Source organism: Macaca thibetana, chromosome 15 (assembly GCF_024542745.1).
Source record: "Macaca thibetana thibetana isolate TM-01 chromosome 15, ASM2454274v1, whole genome shotgun sequence".
Lineage (NCBI taxonomy): Eukaryota > Metazoa > Chordata > Mammalia > Primates > Cercopithecidae > Macaca > Macaca thibetana.
In genome coordinates, this window is record NC_065592.1 from 106,726,891 (window position 1) to 106,750,694 (window position 23,804).

Consider the following 23,804-nt stretch of genomic DNA (forward strand, 5'->3'; position numbering starts at 1 on the left):
TGATTACTCGGCTATGTTGGTGACTTGGTTTCCTCCACTACAAAATTACAGTTTTTACTTTTCCATATTCCATTTCTTAAAAGTCAGTCATTAAGACCAGCCTGCAAGACTGGGCACAGTGGCTCATGTCTCTAATTCCAGGACTTTGAGAGACCAAGGTGGGCAGATTGCTAGAGCCCAGAAGTTCAAAACCAGCCTGGGCAACATGGTGAAACCCCACCTCTACGAAAATTACAAAAATTAGCCAGGTGTGGTGGAGTGCACCTGTAGTCTCAGCAATGTGGGAAGCTGAGGTGGAAGGATGACTTGAGTCTGGGATGTTGGGGTTGCAGTGAGCTGTGATTGTGCCAATGCACTTCAGCCTGGGTGATAGAGCAAGACCTTGTCTCTAAAACAAAAACGAAAACTACAAAAACACGACTAACTTGCAAGTCACATGAGGGGTATTCAACTTCGCCATAATTCAAAATCACCACAGTAATTAACAAATATTTTAAAGAATTTTTCATTGGTTATCAAATTCTGGGTTGATAGGTTTTTAAAACTCTTTTATGATTTCAAAAGTGTTACTTCATTTCTTGCTTGCATGGTTTCTGATATGAAGTCAGCTCCCATTCTTAACCTTGTTTCTTTTTTTTTTTTTTTTTTGAGACGGAGTCTGGCTCTGCCGCCCAGGCTGGAGTGCAGTGGCCGGATCTCAGCTCACTGCAAGCTCCGCCTCCCGGGTTCACGCCATTCTCCTGCCTCAGCCTCCCGAGTAGCTGGGACTACAGGCGCCGCCATCTCGCCCGGCTAGTTTTTTGTATTTTTAAAGTAGAGACGGGGTTTCACCGTGTCAGCCAGGATGGTCTCGATCTCCTGACCTCGTGATCCGCCCGTCTCGGCCTCCCATAGTGCTGGGATTACAGGCTTGAGCCACCGCGCCCGGCCCTTAACCTTGTTTCTTGTTGGGTAATGTCTTTTTTCCTCTAGCTTCCTTCAAGATTTTTCTCTTTTGAGAAAAATGAGAGGTTTTCAGTTTTTGTGTTAATTTCTCTTTGTCTCTGGTTTTCAGCAATTTGAACACATTCCATATCATTTAAGAGTTCTTCATCAGGGGTCACTGGACACGTGTCACAATTAACAAACATTCTCCAAATGTGTTCTGTTTCCTCCAGGAAGCCAGCGGGAAATACAGCAAATTGCCTCTCCTTCTTCTTTAGCAAAACAGGTGTCAGAGCAATGCAAGATTTGACTGGGACAGCTTTACTTCATTAACAATTAGAGTGAGCTGTTTATCTTTCTAGTAGAAACCCAGTAATAGATACTAAAATTATTCGGAGCTAAATAAGTGTAATGGTAGTTTTCATTTAAATTTTGCTATACGGTGGCTTACAGCATCTTACCTGTACACAGTTCCAAAAGCAGAAAACCTAAATTAAATTAACATTAAAAATTAACATAGATGTATCACTATAGGTTCCCAAAACCATCATAAATGACTCTATTTTACATCTCTGAGTTCTTATATGATATTTCCTTTAACTATGTCATAAGACCTAAGACTATGGTGTGAAATATATACCTACTATAAAAAAGTAAGCCTTCCTCCTAGTGTCAACAGATTGATAAAAGCAAAATAGACAAAACAACAACCAAAAATGCCCAGAAATCCTATATATATAATTTTAGATATATATAAAATTATATATAATATATATAAATATATATGATATATATTTATATATATGTATATATTTTTTGAGATGGAGTCTTGCTCTGTTGCCCAGGCTGGAGTGCAGTGGCGCAGTCTCAGCTCACTGCAACCTCTGCCTCCTGGGTTCAAGCAATTCTTCTGCCTCAGCCTCCTGAATAGCTGGGACTACAGGCGCCCAGCACCACGCCTGGCTATTTTTTTTTTTTAAATATTTTTATAGATACAGGGTTTCACTGTGTTAGACAGGATGGTTTCGATCCTTTGATCTCGTGATCCGCCCGCCTTGGCCTCCCAAAGTGCTAGAAATCCTGTTTTTAAATGCATATTTGCATTAATAACAACCTGTGATCTATTGATGTATGTATTCATGCATTCTCTATATGTAAATGTCTGTCCAAAATGTGACTCTATATATATATATAGAGTCACATATATATATATATAAAAGTTATATATATCTATATATATAACTTTTAAGTTTGGGTTACCTGTGCAGGTTTGTTATATAGGTAAACTCGTGTCATAGGGGTTTGTTGTACAGATTATTTCGTCACTCAGGTATTAAGCCTAGTACCCAATAGTTATTTTTTTGTACCCCTCTCCCTCCTCCCACCCTCCACTCTCAGGTAGGCCCCAGTGTGTGTCATTCTCCTCTATGTATCCATGTGTTCTCATCGTTTAACTCCCACTTGTAGGTGAGAACATGTGGTATTTGGTTTTCAGTTCCTGTGTGTGTTTGTTAAGGATAATGCCTCCAGCTTCATCATGTTCCTGAAAAGAACATGATCTCATTCTTTTTTATAGTTGTATAGTATTCCAGTATTCCACGGTGTATATGTACCACAATATACTAAATTTTAGTTTATTACAATTTATATGCAACATACAATGGCAAGATGAATCAAATCAGGAGATAAACAAATGAATGTGAAAAGACAGCAGTTTTTTCCTGTTTTATTCTCTGCAGATGTAATTTTTAATGAGAATACATTTTATTGCATTAGTAGTGGTTTTAGAAGAGACATCAATATGATGCCTAGGCTGGTCTCAAACTCCTGGTCTGAAAAATGCTCCCTCCTCAACTTCCCAAAGTGGTAAACTGTACTTCCTGAGGGCACAGAAAAGTGATATATGAAGCAAGTGAAATTAGTATTACTGTTTTTTCTGTTATTCTTTATTAGTAAAACCTTTATTAGGGTTTTTTTAGTCTTTCCTTAGTTTTCATGTGTCCAAGCTCCTTTCTCTTTCATTTCACATGCGCACACATATAATAACATACACTTTTGAACATCAAAAGTTGAATGATGAAAGAGTATTCATGAGCCCAAATCAACCTGTACCTGACTTTTTTTTAATTCCTCTCAGAGTTAGCCTGTGGAAAGGTGGCGGGTTTCATTGCATTATCCCCTGCAGATGGAAAGTCAATTACAACATGTGTAATTGCTTCAGTCCTGATTTTCTACCTGCATTTTCTGCTTTGGGGTTGTTTCACCTGACCAAGGCAGTTTCTGTGGCAGCAGGTCCTAGCTCTCTTGGCCAGGTCCACTGACAAAGCCACTTTGCTGAGTGGCCAATTTGCTGATGACTATTCTGTTAAATTTGTTTCTGTTACCTATTTAAGGTTGACTAATTTTCATGTGTCATAGTCACAGCAAATGTAGGATGTTTGGTCTATCTCTGACCTGGCTTTCTGCTTTGACAGATGGAAACTAAAAGAGAAAAGGAAAAACTGGTGGTGCAAAAGATGAACATATTTATATGAGTTTATTCTTGAAAAAAATGATTTATTTTTAAAATATATTCTTGATACGATTTGGCTGTGTCCCCACCCAAATCTCATCTTAACTTGTAGTTTTCATAATCCCCATGTGTCGTGGGAAGGACCCAGTGGGAGGTAATTGAATCATGGGGGACAGTTACTCCCATGCTGCTGTTCTCATAATGGTGAGTGAGTTCTCACGAGAACTGATGGTTTTATAAGAGTCTTTTTGCCCGTTTGCTCAGCACTTCTCCTTCCTGCCATCATGTGAAGAAGGACATATTTGCTTCCACTTCTGCCATGATTTTAAGTTTCCTGAGGCCTCCCCAGCCAAGGTGAACTGTGAGTCAATTAAACGTCCCTTTTAGAAATTACCCAGCCTCGGGTATGCCTTTATTAGCAGTGTGAGAACAGACTAATACAATTCTTCTGATGAATATATTCTTCTCCTCATTGATAAATGCTTGATGTAAATACTTAATTTTTCCTCTAGCTGCCTTCAAGATTTTTCTTGTCTGTGGTTTTCAGCAATTTGGTTATATTTCATATCATTTTTATGAATCTTCCATAGAGATCAGTGGATACATGTGGCACAAAGAACATGGGATTTAAGAATGTACTCCTGAATAGCATATTTCACATATATATTAAGTTAGTATTCTTAAATACAAATACTTTCTTGTGAATATATTTTGATTAGTAAAAATGTATTAATATTAATTCATGCATATTCTTCTTATTCAAAAATATGTTCTTATAAATATATTAATTGCTGCCTCTCTCTTCTCCCTAGTCCCCAAAGGTAACATCAGGGGCCAGAACAGAGACACAGAAATGTTCCTTAACATGTCAAAATGAAATATTGTCTATTAAAACAGAGGAATTAAAATAAACAAGAGAAGTTGGGCATTGGTCAGCTGATGCTTGTAACCTCCAGCTCTCAGCTTTTCCAGGAAACTTGGTTGGACCCTTTTCTTGTGTTCAGCTGTCAGAAGCTAAATGTTCCCTTCCTCTCTCTCTTTGCAGTCTGTTCGTGACATTTGGTATTCCTAACATGCCCACTTGGAGGAAACTGCCAGCTTAGGCCAACTGGGGCGAAATGCATGCACTTCTAAAGTCATAAGCCCAATAATAATTTTCAGAAGGAGGCACTCATTCACTTCAGCTTATAAACTTGCAAATCTGTAGATTCATTAGTCTATCACTTACATGGAAAGATAAAATTTATATTTAATTTTGAGACTTGATGTTCTTGAAAATTTTCAAGTCAACATTTGTTTTTGTTGTGCACCTCTGTCAAAAGATAAATACATAGTACGTAATCATTATTTATTTGTTAATAATATACTCTGCATGGTCTCACATTTCATAGTTCATGCATTGTTTATTCATTAATATAACCTATCTTAATATGCACCACATTACTGAGAGCCCTTGTCAACTCCTCAGAAGCAATTAACTCCCAAGGTAACTATGACAACGAATCACTTAATGCTTAAAGTGTAACAAAAAGACTGTGTGATTTGGATGTTAATTCAAATATTTCCCATACAGCCCCATACAGCCACTTTGGAAGGGAAGTGCTTTCTCACAAAACTAAGTATACTGTCACCATAAGATCCAGTAATTGTGTCTTGGCATTTAACCAAAGGCATGGGAAACTGAGGTCAACACAAAAATCGGCACATTAATGTTTATAGGAGTTTTATCCATAACTGCCCAAAGGTGGAAGCAACTTCAGTAAGTGAATGGATAAACAAACTCTGGTACACTCATACAATAGAATATTAAGTGATAAAAAGGTACGTGCTATTTAACTATGAGAAGACATGGAAGAAAAACCAAAACAAAACCTTAAATGCCCATCACTAAGAGAAAGAAGCCAGTCTGAAAAGACCACATACTGTGTAAGCCGAACTATATGACATTCTTTAAAAGGCAGAACTATGGAGACAACGAAAAGTACAGTTGTTGCCAGGGATTTGCAGGGAGGAGGAGGGATTAATAGGTGGACCACAGGGGATTTTTAGGGCAGTGAAACCATTCTGTAAAATGTCATGGTGGATATATTACATTACACATTTTTAAAACCCATAGAATGTACAACACAAACAGTGCACCTTAATGAAACTGTTAATTTTAGTTAATAAGAATAATGTATCAATATTGGCTCATTAATTGTAACAAATATACCATAGGAATGCAAGATATCTTACTAATAGGCATGATGAGCTAGGGAGGGTTTAAGGAACTCTTTGTATTGTCTGCTCGATTTTCTTGTAAATGTAAAACTGCCTCCAAAAATAATGTCTTTTTATTAAAGAAAAACGTGCTGCTACCACTGTATGCTTAGTGTCCTATGCATTTCAAGTCTGGGTGGTATGTCTAGCAGAAAGACATTAACATGTCCCAGGCTGATGGTATTGAATAAAGGATTTAGATGGCCATAAAAAATGGATTTTGTATAATGGATTTTCTGAGTTGATAAAAAAACAGTATGAGTATATCACCATAATACAAAACTTAGTGATTTGAAATAAAGCAAACATATCATCCAATTTGCCAGTGTAATGATAACACACACCTTGTATAAACAGATATTGGAACATCAGTTTGTCGCTGGGTATTCAGGATTTAGAATATACATCAATTTAAATTTTCACATTTAGTAAAGCTCTAGCTTCCTCTTATGCTAGCCCCATAAATAAGACAAATTTTTTCTTTCATCCTCTCTGATGGCCAACGCCGGCCTAAATTCTTGCCTGTTAGGAATTAGTACACATCTCCTAGCTTAGAGACACCTACGCGAGTGACTCAGTGGAATGTGGTTCACTGTGCTCTCCAGTGTGGGGCCAGGCATTGTTCCTCTCCCTTGCTTAGCATGCCCTCTTTCAGTTGTTCATTCACTCCCGGCTTCCTCTCTCCACAAAAACTACTCTGTTGACCTTGGTTTAGAATTCTCTACCCACCCCCTTCCACCCACCTCTTTATGCTGATCCTGTCCTTGTCCCGTCTTGCAAGGCTCAACAGTTAAATCTCAGGGCAGCCTTCCCTCACCCTTCAGTCCTGCCTCTTTACATAACCATCTTGTGGACTCCTGCTATTTTCCATCGGACTGAGAGCCTCAGTTCCCTGGTGTGATAATGTGACTAAAGTCAGCCTCACCTAATTAAACAGGGAGCCCCCAGAAAGCAGGGCTCACTGTCATTCGGCAGTACCTGCCCTGAGTCTGGCCCATCCTTGCTGCAACTCAGGAGAACTCAGAAGGCTGGGAAAGCACCTTTGCAGGGCTTGGCAATACAGCTGGAATTAAGGGAGGCAGGGAAGGAAAGAGGCAGAGAATAAATGAATCCACTTAGCCAGAATTTTATAGTCAGAAGATCTACAAAGAAGTGGGTTTAATTTCAGCATATATTTGCTTTTAAAGACAAAATGACATTTGAATTAATGCTGCTATTAGTGGTAGGGAATGGGGGAAATGTCTATGTATTGGTGCTTGAGGTCACTAAACAACATAGCTCAGAGTAGAAGTTTCAAAAAGAGTTTTCGATGAAATAATTTGTTTTACAAAATAGGGCACATTATCTCCTGTTTTGTTGCAGAAACAAAAACCATAATTTCCCTTTTAAGCAATTCTTTGTTTCCATTGAGGGAACTAGGAATATACATGTTAGATCAGGAGAGATTCAGGACAGACAGTAGAAAGAATTTTCTAGCTCGGGTGTTGTTAATCACTTTCCCATAGTAAAAAAGCCTGCAGAGCAACCTTTTTTTTTTTTTTTTTTTTTTTTTTTTTTTAATGAGAGTTAAAGCAGTAAGACAGTGAATAGTCTAACCCAGTAATAGCTGAATTGACCAGATATCCTTCAAGGCTTCTCAGAGACTTCCTCAGCACATGGACTTCAGCTCTTACATAATTTTCTCATTCATAGACTGCATTGTGCCTGCCATCTCATGTGTTATTATTAGTAGTAATATTATTTTAGATGGAGTCTTACTCTGTCACCCAGGCTGGAGTGCAGTGGCACAATCTCGGCTCACTGCAACCTCCGCCTCCCGGGTTCAAGCGATTCTCCTACCTCAGCCTCCCAAGTAGCTGGGATTACAAGTGCGTGCCACCACGCCTAGCTAATTTTTGTATTTTTAGTAGAGATGGGTTTCACCACATTGGCCAGGATGATCTCGATCTCCTGACTTCATGATCTGCCTGCCTCGGCCTCTCAAAGTGCTGGGATACAGGTGTGAGCCACCGTGTCCGGCCTCATCTGTTATTATTCAAGGTATTTAGTGCATCACTGCGCACATGATCTTTGCTCTTGCCCTTATTTTGTTATACCTGTACTTGAAGAGAGACATTCTGACTGGCATTAAATCAACGTTTTGTATGATGGACACTTACATATGGCTCAGAATGCATTTTTGTCTGCTAAATAGAAATAATCCTCTTCTGTGTGACAAATAATACAGCTAAAAAGTCTCAGAATTAATCAAACTTATCATCAATTAATTTCACATTTTTGACTGGCTTCCTTAAGTATTTAAATTATTATGATTTGCAAAATAACCTTGAAAGTCATTCAGTCAAAATGGCTTTGAAATAAAATCATAATATGTTAAAGTAAGAAATTATATCCTACATAATGAGGACAATAGAGACATTAAAATAGTCTCATCAAGTATTTGCCTTTAGTTAGTAGTAGTTTCTCCAAGAAAGTATTAACTTCAATTTTGAACAAAGTTTTCTTTCTCTTTTTTGGCAGTATCAGCCTTTTGCCAAGCTGAACACAAGGGGATGAAAAGAAAATCTGGGCTCGAATGTGCAATTTCATATTTTATGTTAGGGCAATTTACAACATATCATAAAGCTGCATTAATAAACAGATGTTCCACAGTCTGCAGAATATAAAATAAATGTCTTGAATAAGCTACGAAGACCAAGGCACTTTTTGGAGCAGATTTTTTCGTCTTAAAGTTTTATCTCATGCAAACATTGCATATAACATGAACTTATATAACCAATGCTTTCAGCAACATGTCATAGTAGAACCAAGGCGCAGTTGTTAGCTGGAATCTACATAAATATATGTATGTAGAATAGTTAGGAAATATAAATATTAGCATATGCTCTTTATTGTCGATATCAATAATTCTTACATGAACTCAGAAAAGTTTTTTCTTTTTATATTCAAAATGAAGTTTTCTAATTACTCTCTTTGACACAAGGTTCTCCCTGTCTGCAAATTACACCCATTACAGCTATCTCTTTGAGGTAAATATCTCTCCTTCAAGTCAATCTTAGCTTCTCCAACACCTAGACAATGGCTGGCACATGTAAAGGCATTCAGAATACAAGTAAATGCATGCATAAAATGAACACATATATTTACAAGATATTTATAAACATGTCATAGGAATGTGGGGGCCAAGAAGAGGGATTCTAGCTTTTGGGTAGATACAATTGCAGATTATAATGGTAACGTACATGGTGCCTAAAATATCAAGTTACTGTTCTAAATGTGTTAGATCTGTTGGTTCATATAGTGCTTGCAAAAGCCCTTGAAATATACTTTTATTACAATTACCATTATATAAATAGAGAAACTAAGGCAGGGAGAGGTTACGTTGTTCCAGGTTCACGTGATAATTCAATGGCAGAGCTTGATTCAAATTTCATACTGTTAACTTACATACAATTTTGCCTACCATCGAGGCCGCCTTCTTGTTGAATGGAATAAGGCCCTCAAAGGGAATTTATGGAGTACTGTTACACAGAAATAACTCTGAATATAAGTAAGTCTTCTGTGGAATGACTTCATCTTATATTCTCAGAGAATGATACATTTTATGTCAATTAAGTACAGGAGAAAGAAAATGATTTTGTAAATGTTACTAACACTATACCTAACAAATGGAAGACATATGATAAACTTGTACATTCTAATTTGAAATTTATGAAAATGATACACAAAACAGTGTTTAGAGTAGACTCTACCTCTTATTTTTGTGAGGCCAAAATACCTAATTTATTTTATGAAATAAATGCTTAGGAATTATTTTATTTGTTGTTGGAAGGAATTTTGCCTACTGAAATGGACAAAGCATTGTGATTAGTGTTGGGTCTTTTGGCTGAGACTAACCTAAAGGGAACAAAGAGGAAAAACCAGATGGTGAAACTGAGGTTCCTCCATCCTCTGATGGCTTGACTACCATTGTATTTTAGTAAATCCTTAAATCATATACTAGGATTATGACGACTTAATGTTTTTTTGTAATTGATGATGGAGTTGATAAGTTTTTGTATACCCTTGCTTGTTGGATCAGGAGAGATTCAGGACAGACATTAGGAAGAATTTTCTAGCCTGGGGTGTTGTTAATCAGTGTCCCACAGTAAAAAAGCTGGCAGAGCAGCCTTTTTTGATGAGAGTTAAGGCAGTAAGACAATGAATAGTCTAACCCAGTAATAGCTGAATTGACCATTGACCACTTATCCTTCAAGACTTCTCAGAAGCCTCCTCAGCACATGAACTTGAGCTTTTACATAATTTTCTCATTCGTAGTGATTGCATTGTTCTTGTAATCTCATGTCCTATTATTTAAGGTATTCAGTGCATCACTGCATACATGAGCTTAGGTCTTGCCATTATTTTGTATTCCCTGTACTGGAAGAAGAGAGACATTCTGACTGGCATTAACTCAACATTTTGTGCGAGGAACTATTACATATGGATCAAAATGCAGTTTTGTCTGCTATATAGAAATGATCTGTAACTCTGTGTGATAAACAATACTGCTAAAAAATCTCAGAATTAATCAAACTTACCATCAATTAATTTCAAATGTTCACTAATTATTAGTGAGAAAGGAGTGTTGAATTATCCAATCATAATTGTACATTTGTTGATTTCTCCTTTTACTTCAATTAATGTTTGCCTTTTGCCCAATTTGGGTAATTTTTCCTGCTAGGTTTTCAAAATTTTTTCAGCACTGTGCTCCTTTTCCTCTTCTCCTTCTGAGACTCAGATGACATGTATGTTGGAACTTTAGTTATTGTTCCTCAGGTCTCTAAGACTCTAATCAAGACTTTTTCATCTTTCTTCATATTCTCATCATCTTCATATTCTCTCTCAATAGAGAGCTGTTGTTAAGATTAGATAATTTCTGTTGATTTATATTCACAATAACAGATTCTTACCTCTTTAATTTTATTGTAATAAAAAGCTTACCTAGAATTTTGTATGTCAGTTATTGTATTTTTTGGTCCTAATATGTTCATGTTGTTTCTTTTTACATCTTCTTTTTATTTTCTGATACTTCTAGTTTTCCATTGGTATACAAGTGTTGCGGCCAGGCGCGGTGGCTCACGCCTGTAATCCCAGCACTTTGGGAGGCTGAGGCAGGCAGATCATGAGGTCAAGAGATCAAGACCATCTTGGCCAACATGGTGAAACCCCATCTCTACTAAAAATACAAAAATTAGCTGGATGTGGTGGTGCACACCTGTAGTTCCAGCTACTTGGGAGGCTGAGGCAGGAGAATCGCTTGAACCCAGGAGGCCAAGATTGCAGTGAGCCTAGATCGTGCCACTGCACTGTAGCCTGGGTGACAGAGTGAGACTCCATCTCAAGAAAAAAAAAAAAGTGTTTGTGACCACTTGTTGGAACATTTTTACAAAAGCTGCTTTAAAATCCTTGTGACGTAATTCAAACTTCTGTTTCTTCTCAGTATTGGTAGCTACTTAGTACTGATTGTGTTTTCTCATGTGGGTGCAATTTATCTGTTTTTTTGTAATTTTGGATTGTGCCATGGACATTAAGTTTTCAGGCTCTGGGTCTTATTAAAATATTAGGCAGATTGATGCTATTTTTGCTTTAGAAGCAATTGACCTTGCTATATTCAAGCTGCAAGTTCCAGTCTCTGTTTTGTGAACTGTGGTTCCAACAATCAGTTGAGTTTTCAAAGCCTTTCCAGTTTTCTTCACATATGTCCTGGTGGTCAGTGTGGAACTTGGATGATAATCAGCTAGCTTCGTTCTCAAAATCTTTGGCTAGCTAACTAGGAGCAGATCCACACACATGCAGCTTGGAGATGCACTCAGTTCATTAAAAACTTTATGTTGTCACTTCCTCTCCACAATGTCTCCGGTATTTTCTAGTTTCCTGAAGCTCCTCTTTTCTGTTTTCTGGCCAGAATGCTGCATCTTTGATTACCGTGCTCTGCTACAGTTTTTCATGGCTTCATCCATGTTTGGAGCCAGGTGACAGGTGGCAAAATGAGAAAAGACTTAAAAGAGTTTGCATCACCCTCTTGGGATCACAACTGCACCAACTGGAGAGGAAGATGCCCTGGCCTCAGAGTTTTGTTTCTCCTAGGCACCTACTGCTGCCACCACAGGAATTCTTGGGGGCCAGATCACAAGGACTCAGAAAAAACAACAACAAAGTGGAGGGATTTCTGCATTCTCTCAAAGTAATAGGAGTTCTCTTTCCTGCCCAAACTCGTAGGGCTTATCCTTGATCTCAGCAATTACTGAGAAATTGCTCCGCCCTTTACATGGAAAACGGACTTTCTTGTTCGCCTCATCCCTACCAGCGTCTTTCTCCCTACACCTAAGGTCACTTACCAACTGCCCTTTATCATTGAACTTACTGCATTTTTCTCTTAGTAGAATTAAGAGGAAAGAAGAGTATTTATCTTTATTATATGCAGACAAATCACAGAGTGAGAGAGTAAGGGTTTCAAGAACAATGAGAGAGAGACAGAGGAGAGAGAAAGAACTGCTTGTGGAAATACAGAATATCCCACATTTTCAATATGGAAAATGTATGAGGGTCTGAAAGAAAATACTCAGTTTTTTTTTGTCCTGTAAGAGGCAGCACTGACAAATGTGTACCAGAGTTTGGGTACATTTGGTCCAGCTCTTCAGAATCATGCAGTGGGAAATATAACAAAGCTATTTACACCCAATTCTAGGCAGATAAATGTGCTTCAAGGAAAGACAAGGGCCTGGCTAGATTCTAGATGTTTTTAAACTGGAGGCCAGAGACAGCTTTAGGGAGTCTATATACAGGCACAAATTTCTTTCTTTTATATTCTTCTTGCTCTTTGAAAACGGTCTTTATGCAAATACACACTACATAACCAAATTTTCCCTTTGTTCTGGGCAGTAGTAGGTCTGATTGGAGCCATTGTATAGTGTCAGGAACATACCAGGACACAGAATAGTGTCCTAAGGATTCAGAGAAGGTGGACCCTGCTGTGATGCACAAAAGTGAGGGTGCAGCTGCCTAGGACACACTCATGCATGTTTGCTTGGACCATGGAAGGGGGCGGGGAAGAGCTGTCATGTTGTTGGGGTAGAGGGTGCACATGAGTATTCACCTGTAAGTCATGTTGTAGAATCACCTCGCACAGCCACTGTATCTTCCCACCAGCATCACCAGAGAACTCCTTTATCGTCACTTCAGTAATGCTTGATTTTGTCTTTTTTATGTATACAAATTTAGATAAAGAGAATTGCACTCTCATCATTGCTATAATGTATACTTTTTTGATTACTAATGAGTCTGAGAATCTTTAGATATTAGCCATTAATGTTTTTTCTCTCTCTCTATTCTTTTTTTTTTTTTTTTTGAGATGGAGTCTTGCTCTGTTGCCCAGGCTGGAGTGCCGTGGCATGATCTCGGCTCGCTGCAACCTCTGCCTCCTGGGTTCAAGTGATTCTCCTGCCTCAGCCTCCCGAGTAACTAGGGCTACAGGCGCCCCCCACCACATCTGGCTAATTTTTGTATTTTTAGTAGAGACGGAGTTTCACCATGTTGGCCAGGCTGGTCTCAAACTCCTGACCTCGTGATCTGTCCACTTCGGTCTCCCAGAGTGCTGGGATTACAGACGTGAGCCTCCATGCCCAGCCATGGTTTCTCTTCTTAATGCGTTTGTACTTTTGTTTTTTTCTTTCCTCTTTATTAGGATAACAATCTATATCTTCGATAATGTTGTAAATACCTTTTTGTTCCCACTAGCTTTTCTTACAAACTTTTATTCCTAGTGTCTTGTTACACAGAAATTTTATTTTATTGTGGTCCATTTTGTCAGCCTTTATCTTTATAATTTATATGGGGTTCTTTTCTTGTTTGGTTTTGATTTGTATAAGTGATTTTTTACCCTAAAGTCAAAAGTTGAAATATAACATTTTCTTCCTATTTCAGAGGACCATGCAAGATATGATAAAGATCTATGTCACTGAAATTTGGTTCTATATTTGTACCTCAGCTTCCTAGAAATAAAAGAGAATTCTAACATTCATACTTTGAGTAAATTTTATGTGAGAGGTTTTGTTGTCAAGATCAAGTCTGAGAGCAGTCTTTATTTGGGCCTTTAATTGAGTTACCAAGTGATAAAGGGGACATTGTCTTCAACAATAACCGTACAATAAACATGTTTTGTACAATAAATATATGACAATTTCTTAAAAGCAATTTCTTTGGTAATCAAGACAATATGGCTTGTGTATGGAGTTATATGATGGTCTGGATTAATCCAGTATTAAATCTCTGGTTATTACAGAAATCAATGGATTCTATTCTTCCAAATAATCCTTAAATATTACTTATCTCAACTGAGATTTTGGTGAAAATTCAGCTTTAGAGCTTTTATTGGCCTGCCAATGAGCTGAAGTAAGATTATTCTTTTCTACTGAATGAAGACAAACCACCTTATAAAAATTAACCCAGAAGGCTATAGAGGTGATTTGTTTTCTTTATTTCTGATGACGGTTAGATAGCTTGACGAAAATTCTTGGTTCCCTAAATGGCTTTTCTGCTTTTGGATGGTGGTAGCCTGGGGAACTTCAGGAAAGCAGATGTCTCCCAAAACTGAGAATAAAATACCTGGTTTATTCCAGTACATTCCAGGAAACCCCATTTCCAAGTTCTTTAAACTAAAACATTACTGTAAACATGTTGGCCTAAAATTTTTCAGAGCTAGAAATTTTCAGAGCAATAGCTGCCAGTTGCCACCATGATGTTGGGAAATTCTCACTAATTCTTACATGACAGTTGTCTACATAGAGATGAAACACTTGACTAAATTGTCAGCAGCACAATTGTGTCCATACAGACAAACGGAACAAATCCAATGCTGTGATGTAGTTTAAATGTGCACATATTAACTGATTAGAGAGCTAGAAAATGGAGGGTATTTTTAGCAGGCATATGATAAATATATTTCTGACTGTTGAATATTGCTTAACTGCTTTGTTCTAGGTACTGGGGATTATATAGTAGTAAGTAATACAGACAGATGTCATGTCCTGATGGGCTTTGTATCTCAGGGATGAAATGGGATTTTGTTGGCACCAAGACCTGATTGCTTTGCCAGTTACCCTCACTCCTGGCTCATGAGGAAAGTGTATTGAGGAGATTCTCGTGGAACCACATGAGTTTTAATATAATAAGCTTCTGCCCTGAATTGAAAGGTAATTTTTTGTTGAGGAAGGCTGAGCCACACTTATCCACAAGGCCTCCTTTGGCACAGGCCCTAGATAACCCAAAGTGTGTTCTCTGAAACAGATGGAGAAAATTAGAAGGAAAAGCAGGTGAGGATAGAAAATGTCAAGAGTGGTACTGAGGATGCTGCCAGCTGAACCGCCATTTGTTTTTCATAGAACAAAACTTCAAGGGGTTTAAGTAGTTGCCTTTCCTTGGAAGTATTTATGCAAGAAAGATGTTTTATATTCTGAAAGAGGGCATATGTGAAGGACATTTCAGAATGATGTAAGGTGTATGCACAGGTCATGTGATGGGGTGGTCTGGGGTAACAGGACACATGACAGGCCTCGAAGTTCGCCACTACAAGGCAGGAGCCCATACCACAACATTTTAAAGCACAGAAGCTGGACTGTGGAGGTGGAGTCATTCATGCCAAAAATCACAACTTGGTTTGGAAAATGAGAGGGGAGAGAAACTTCCCTAAAGAGAATTAGAAAAAGTAAAACCCATGAGGTAAAGCTGTATAGATTTGAAATAATAAATCCTTACAATTTTTACTTCCACTGGTTGATGGCAAGGTTTCTTAATCTTAGCAGTATTAACCTTTCGAGTCGGCTAATTTTAAATTCTTTTTGCAGAGGAGAAGAGAGGGTATAGGCTGTTCTGTGCATGATGGCATGTTTAGCAGCATCCATAGCCTGTACTCACTAAGTGCCAGTAGCAACCCCCAGTTTTGACAACTCAAGATGTCTCCAGACATTTTGTTCCTTGGAGGCAAAAACAGCCCTGGTTGGGAAGCACTGGTTTATGAATAGAAATAAAACTAGTGTTCTCCAGCCAAACAAACAACAACAAAATTAAACAGCATATTTTCAATTTATTGCCTTCCTTGGCTAGTACATAGCTCACTACAATTAAAACTTCCAATTAGAAATTCTTCCTGGGTTTAAAAAAAAAAAGCCATCAAGAGAAGCAATTTAGTAAGCTGGGTTTTAGGAATATGTTAATTTTGCCTAAAAGGTGGCACACAAGGGGAGTGTTATGTAATCATTTTAAGTAAATGTTTCATTCAAAAAAATACTCTTTAAATGGTTTGATTCAAAAGTACTAAAATCTCTTATCATGGAAGCATAAATATGAATAGTTAGGTTATTTAAATATAACTTACTGTGAAATCATCAAGGAACATAGCTAATCGAACCTATCATTCTAGCCTACATCATCCTGTGCATTTCACAAAATCCTAATGAAAACTACACCAAGCTCAAAGTAGAGATAAACATATCAGTGTTGACAGCCGTGAAACCACACTATGCAAAGGCTACGAGCTCTGAGGAATTCCTGTTAGCTACAGCACATGAAGGATCAATGAAGGAAGAAAATGAAGGCTCTTGGGAGATAAAATTATGCCAGGACAAAGCTGAAGAAGAGCAACACGTGTCGGAAATACCCTAAATTTTGAAAGGTGCCAGGCTTGGAGGTGGGGCAGGCACCACCAGAAGAGAAAACTTCCCTTTGAGACTTTCTTTGCTTGTGACAAGAACAGCACTTGATGCCCTTAGAATAGTTCCTGGAACATCTGAATAAGTATCTGTGGAATGGTTGAATCAGAGTTGGGGACTGGTGTTCAGCTGCGAGAGCTCTCAATGGTATGACCACAACTGAGGCTCCAACTGGCAGGGAGCTGCTGACTCCTGACGCTGCAGGAGCTGGTCTCTGGATTAGGAGGTCCTGTTCTACTTCCAGTTGCAAATATTATATACATTTGTGTGTCTGAGTGCATATATAAACGCCCAACAAGTTCCCCTTGCCCACTGCCTAGACAGAGCTGGTTTATCAAGACAGGGGAATTGCAATAGAGAAAGAGTAATTCTTGCAGAGCCAGCTGGGAGGGAGACCGGAGTTTTATTATTGCTCAAATCAGTCTCCGCGAGCGTTTGGGGATTAGAGTTTTGAAATATAATATGGCGGGGGCTCAGGAAGTGGGGAGTGTCGATTGGTCAGGTTGGAGATGGAATCACAGGGGGATCAAAGTGAGGTTTTCTTGCTGCCTTCTGTTCCTGGGTGGGATCGCAGAACTGGCTGAGCCACATTACCGGCTTGGGTGGTTCTGATGTTAGCAGCGGCCCATCTGGAGAGGCTGCTGCCAAGATGCCGGCTGCAGCAGGGGAGGCAGCGCAGGGCCGCGCTTGTGGAGCTGGCGGGAGTGGGGAACAGGCAGGAGCCCTGCCCGCTCCTGAGCTGGTGGGCAGGGAGCCCTGCACTCCCGGGGGCAAGGGCAGCTGCCCAGCCATGGCTGCAGACGCGGGCATCCCTGTCCCCTTGTGGGGTGCCGGGAGAAGGGGGGCACGGGAAGCCTATATTAGACCAAATATCATGTTATATTTTGTGTATTTATTTTTTAACCCATACCAATCCAAGCTAGATTTTCTTACTGATTTAGTTACTTTGCTTGATTATTAATCTCATTATGTAGAATATATTTTGGAAGTTGCCTTAATAGTTTTTAAGAGGAAAACAGGATAAAAATAAAGAAATATGTAAAAGAGGCCAGTTTTCCTTATATGTATATGTTATGGTGTAAAAGAGCACTAAATAAAATGATCAGTAGAGTGGCTAGGGAGATAATTAAAGTTAGGTTTTTGGGCCGGGCGAGGTAGCTCATGCCTGTAATCCCAGCACTGTGGGAGGCCGAGGCTGGTGGATCACTTGAGGTCAGGAGTTCGAGACAGCCTGGCCAACATAGTGAAACCCCGTCTCTACTAAAAATACCAAAATTAGCCGGGTGTGGTGGCGGGCGCCTGTAATCCCAGCTACTTGAGAGGCTGAGGCAGGAGAATCGTTTGAACCGGGGTGGCATAGGTTGCAGTGAGCAGAGATGGCACCATTGCACTGCAGCCTGGGTGACAGAGCGAGACTCTGTCTCAAATAAAATAAATAAATACATAAATAGATAAAGTTAGGTTTTTGAAGGAATTGAGATTATGAAAGTATAGTTCAGTAAAGGATGCAACAAATCTTTTGAAAATGCAAAGGCAGAGGTATTTCTGGCAGAAGTAATATGAGACATTTACTAAAATATCATTTCTACTTATGCTCCTGTAGTTTACTAACGGCAATTATTGTTTCCTTGGAAATATCATTAATGAAAGTGACCCTCAGTACCATAGATTGGGAGCCACGAGGCTGGCCCTGGGCTGACTGTGGTTGGATTCACTCAGGAACCAGCTTGTCTGGTCTCTCTTAAATAACTGCTGCCAGCAACTGCCAGGAGTTGCAGGATGGGAGGAAGGGATGCTGACTGGCCCAGCTGATCCATAAACAGTCCTTTAGTAGCACTGCAGTTGCTTGTGATGCATGCCTGTGATTCCAAGTTTGTAGTCTTTCTTTCGTGAGGGGTTTCCATCTCACCCACAACTCTGTTCTTTGCATCGTTCAGGCTACACATTCCAGTGTGTTCCCATCTCCTTCTGCCCTCTAGTCAGCTGAAGGTTTTGCATCCTGTTCTCAGCATGGACACACATCTTCTCTTTTGTCCATCACATGGTCATTTCAATAGGATGTTGGTAGAATAGGAAGAAGATGCTCATGTATTTAATCGTTTTTAATTAGAAAGTCAGAGGTTGAACTGAAAACTCATATTGAAACTGCGTTTGCAATAATTATAACAGTGAGAAAATTATGGCAGTGGGGAAGATCTAATCTAGCCAACCTCCCTCTTACATTTTACCTTCATGTTGCCTTAATTATTACTGGGCTTAGGATGGGCTAGCTTTGGGAGACATGTAGTTTACAGTTTAAATGATAATAGTCCTCCAAAACTCAACCACCTTTATAAAACTAATGAGAGACCACCAGGCTAGGAGGAGAGGAGGCTGAATTCAGCAAAGGTATAGACACAAAAGATTGCCAGCCATCATTCCAGACGTCACGAGATATGCATCTTTTCCAATTACTCCTGCAGATAACATCACTACTGTAGAACCCAAGATTGGCCTTTTGAGATAGCCTTTCAGATATTTTGCATGTTTGGCACCAATTTTGGCACCTTCTGAACCCACCAACTGCTAATGTGGCCCCATGCAGAAGCAGAAGTGATTCAGCACATAGCAGGATCCTTTCCCACGCTGTGATTGCACCCTCAAACAATCAGCAGAAAGCATCCATTGCCTGGCCACCTCCCTCCCTTCCCCCAAATTACCTTTGAAAGAACCCTAACCTACAAGCTTTCGATGAGTTTGATTTAATAACTCCATCTCCTGCGTGGTGTGGCTGGCTTTGCATCAATTAAACTCTTCCTTTACTGCAATGCCCTGGTCTCTGTGAATTGATTTTTTTTGTGTGCAGCAGGCAGGAAGAACCCATCAGGAAGTTACAGTATCATTGTTGAGCTTTTCAATTTATGGAGTTTCAAAATATAATTATCAATATGTGTCTTCATAAAACACTTACACTATGACACTATACAATATTTTTATTAGATCTTATTTGTTATTTATGATTTATCATCCTAATTTTTAAAACTGTGATTTTTATTAGATTTTTATTTACACTTAGGAAAATTTTCAAACATACACAGTAGAGACGAAAGTAATAAAACCCAATGTATTCCTTACATTCTACTTCAATAATTGTAAATATATGTAGTCTTAAAATTTCACATATATCCCTCCCACACACACACGCTCATGCAGAATTTTAGAACAAACCCCAGACATCATATTATGCCATTTTTAAATACATAGCTATGTATCTTTAAGGGAAAGGACTTTTAAAATACATAATAGTAGTACCATTAACACAACTAAATAAATTAACAGTAATTCCTTAATATCATCTAATGTTTGGTGTTCAAATTTTCATGATTTTCTCACAGATCTGTTTTTCAATCAAAATCCAAACAAGTCCACACACACTGCATTCTGTTGATAGAGGTTTTTGACAGAGCAGGAGCATCACCATCATGGACAAGCACCACCATTCTAAAGTTCCCCTTGATCAAAAACCACCTAAATCCAAAGGGCATCAGCCTAATGGCTAAGGTCAGCATGACCATAAACCACAAATGACATCTCTGACCAGAAACATTCCAACCATAGGATAAACCGCTCCCTGACCAGAGACACGCCAGCCTCCAGACAACCTCCCCTCCAGCTGGAGAGATGTCAGCCCCAAGATAACCTCCTCTCTGACCACAGACATTCCAACCCCGCCATAAACTTCTCGCCCACACAGAAACTTTCCAAGCCTGTGATAAGCTCTTTCACCAATAAATACTCTTACTCTGTAAGAGAGAGTGTTCCTGACTGAAATGATCCAGAAGCCCCTCTCAGGTTTATTCTCCAAAATAAACCTGTCTTTGACTGTTAAGCCACTTTTCATGTTTCTTTCCTCTTTCTTTAACTCTTACAGTTTTAATCTATCACAATGTCTTCTTCCCACCTGACTCCATGTATTTGCAGAAAAAACTAGGTCATTTGCCTGTAGAATTTCCCACATTTTGTGTTTGGCTTAGTGCACCCTTATGGTATACTTTAACGTGTATCTCAATTAAACTGATAGAAGAAGAGGTTGATTAGATTTCAGTTCTTTGAGTTTTATTTATTTTTTGTTGGCAAGAATACTTCAAAGGTGGTGCAGTGTACTTCCTAGTGTATCATATTCAGAGGCATGTAACGTTGGATTTTCTTTCTCTTATCAGGCTTCTTAATTTCAGTTGTTCCAGTACATAAAAATTAGTATTTTATCATGGTCTGTGATTACTAATCATTTAAGAGTTTATGGGGACGTAAGTCGCTTGCTCCTGCTTTGCTGTCTGCCACGAGTAAAAGCTCCCTGAAGACTCCCCAGAAGCAGATGCTGCCGTGCTTCCCGTACAACCTGCAGAACGTCATTGAAATTATGAGACTATCATTCAAATGGAAGCATTATAGTTCTTTGGAACAATCATGATCTCAAAACAAAAGGAGTATGATACAGATACACACTGCCTGAGGTGTTTTGAGATGTATTGAAGTGTTCCAAGCTGTGACTTACCTTAACATGTTCTTGAGGTACCATGGCATGGATTAAAAGGAAATTCGGTGAGCAGCCTCCACCTAAATGACTTACTAGGGAAACTATGTGAAATTATTTAGAAGAGTGAGGGGATCAAATAGTACTTATCCTTCATGCAAAAGTTGCACAGAAGTCATATGGAAATGAAAAAAGGTTTTTTTGCCCTCCCCCTTGTGTATATCTTATGGGCAGTGGATGGAAGAAAATAAAAGAATATATGAAACACGATGGTTGTTCTGAACAAGAGTTTTAACCGTGTGCATTTATTGGGATAGGAAATAATGACTAAGAAATGCAGCAGCTAAACTTGGAAGGAAAGAACTGTTGCACAGCCAAAACATTGTACATATCTGATTCAGACAAGCAAAAGCACTTCATGTTGTCTGTAAAGATGTTCTATGGCAACAGTGATGACATTGGTGTGTTCCTCAGCAAGTGGATAAAAGTCATCTCCAAACCTTCCAAAAAGAAGCAGTCATTGAAAAATGCTGACTTATGCATTGCCTCAGGAACAAAGGTGGCTCTGTGTAATTGACTACAATCCCAGACAGTTAGTACCAGATACTTGCATGTAGAAGGAGGTAATTTTCATGCTAGTTCACAGCAATGGGGAGCATTTTACATTAATCTCTTGGATGATGATGAATCAGAAGGAGAATAATTCACAGTCCGAGATGGCTACATTCATTATGGACAGTCAAACTTGTGTGCTCAGTTACTGGCATGGCACTCCCAAGATTGATAATTAGGAAAGTTGATAAAGAGACCACATTGTTGGATGCAGATGATCCTGTGTAACAACTCCATAAACGTGCATTTCACCTTAAGGATACAGAAAGAATGTACTTGTGTCTTTCTCAAGAAAGAGTAATTCAATTTCAGGCCACTCCATGCCCAAAAGAACAAAATAAAGAGATGATAAATGACGGTGCTTCCTGGACAATCATTAGCACACATAAGGCAGAGTACACATATTACGAGAGAATGGGCCCTGTCCTTGCCCTGGTCATGCCTGCGCCTGTCGTAGAGAGCCTTCAGTTGAATGGTGGTGGGGATGTGGCAATGCTTGAACTTACAGGACAGAATTTCACTCCAAATTTATGATGTGGTTTGTGGATGTCGAAGCTGAAACTATGTACAGGCGTGGAGAGAGTATGCTCTGTGTCATCCCAGATGTTTCTGCATTCCAAGAAGGTTGGAGATAGGTCTGGCAACCAGTCCAGGTTTCAGTATCTTTGGTCCGAAATGATGGAATCATGTATTCCACCAGGCTTACCTTTACCTACACACCAGAAGCAGGGTCGCGGCCACATTGCAGTGCGGCAGGAGCAATCCTTCCAGCCAGTTAAAGCCAGGTCCCCCAATGAATCAAACACAAACAGCGAGGGAAGTTACACAAACGCCAGCACAAATTCAACCAGTGTCACATCATCTACGGCAACAGTGGTATCCTACTGTCTTTTTGCTAGGACTTGAGTGCAGCAAAAAGTTGACAAAAAAGGAGAAAAAAATGAACAGGCTTTTGTGGTTTATTGGGAAAATTTTTCATACCAGGCGATACTATTCTAAAACCCCACTATCTAACTGCATGTGCTGATTTGAAATGCAGAAGCCACAGTAAAACAAACAAACAAAAAATCAAAATGTACAAACTATTGGAAATTAATTTTTTTTCAGGAGTTTTGTTGGTTGGTTGGTTTTTGTTTGGTTTTGTTTAAGTGGGCAAGAAGTAAATAATGTGGCTGGAATACAAGTTGAACAAACTTGAAAACACAAATCTAACATAGTTTTTATGGACCAATGAACTTGTATATTGCATAAGCTTTAGTAAAAGGTATATTTTTACCATACCCTTTTTTATATCATGGTATTATAGTACACCTTGTTACCAAATAGGTTATTCTCTTCCCTACTCACCTTTGAGCTTTTGCTTTAAAATACATTCAGGTTCCAGGCCTGGCCATGCTTGTTTAATCTAATTATCATGCTCTTCCATGTTTTTTTTGGTCTAAGGCTGGAGCTTTTTTTTTTCCCCAGCTGAAGTCTTATGACTTTTCGTGAGTCAAAATTGTTTGGATTTCAAGCAAGTCAAATCTTGTGAAGGCCTACATATATTTTTTTTAAAGATTATGTGAAGTCTGTGCAAACGCTTTAAAAAAACTGCCTTTGCCTTGCCTGCAATATACATGTGACATATGTTAACTTAGTCTCTCTTCCCAGACACTGTTGGTAGTTATTTCGGCGTTTTCCTTTTTTTTTTTTTTTTTTTTAAAAAAAAGCATTTATAGTGGTTATCCAAGAGGTTCTAACATTCATATGCAATTTGGTGTGGCCATTTAGCTACATTTGAGTTAATGGCGCAGAACATGTAGATATTTGAAGTGTTCTCTCCCCACACGTAAATACATGTGTGTGTTCCAGGATTTGTTCAGGTTTTTCCCCGCTCCTGATCTTGTACATAACTTGTATTATGTATAAGTTAAACATTTTATTTTGAACTTGGAATGTTCCCAGTGATTTTGTTCAGCAGGGTATTTTCTGCCTTGTTGGCAAGTGACAAAAAATATCATGAGAAGCATCTGCTACCAATTGGGAGATGGTGCCCTTATGGTAGAATGAGGAAGATCTCAGTAAAAGCATGTTTTATTAGCTTTACTTTTGGGGGCTCTTGGAGGGGGTAGTCTAGGCCAGAACGTCATTTTAATCTTAAAACATAAGATGCTTTTATTAGATGATCAACTAAAATAGCTGGAAGACAGTACTTTAGAAACAGATAGTTGTAAGATGACAAAATGCAAATGTAACT

General features: G+C 38.8%; 1 pseudogene; it reads left to right on the forward strand.

The window, feature by feature from the left end:
* The first annotated feature begins 20,999 nt into the window (after positions 1–20,999).
* On the forward strand, positions 21,000–22,629 carry LOC126937913 (recombining binding protein suppressor of hairless-like; annotated as a pseudogene).
* The last annotated feature ends 1,175 nt before the right edge of the window (positions 22,630–23,804 follow it).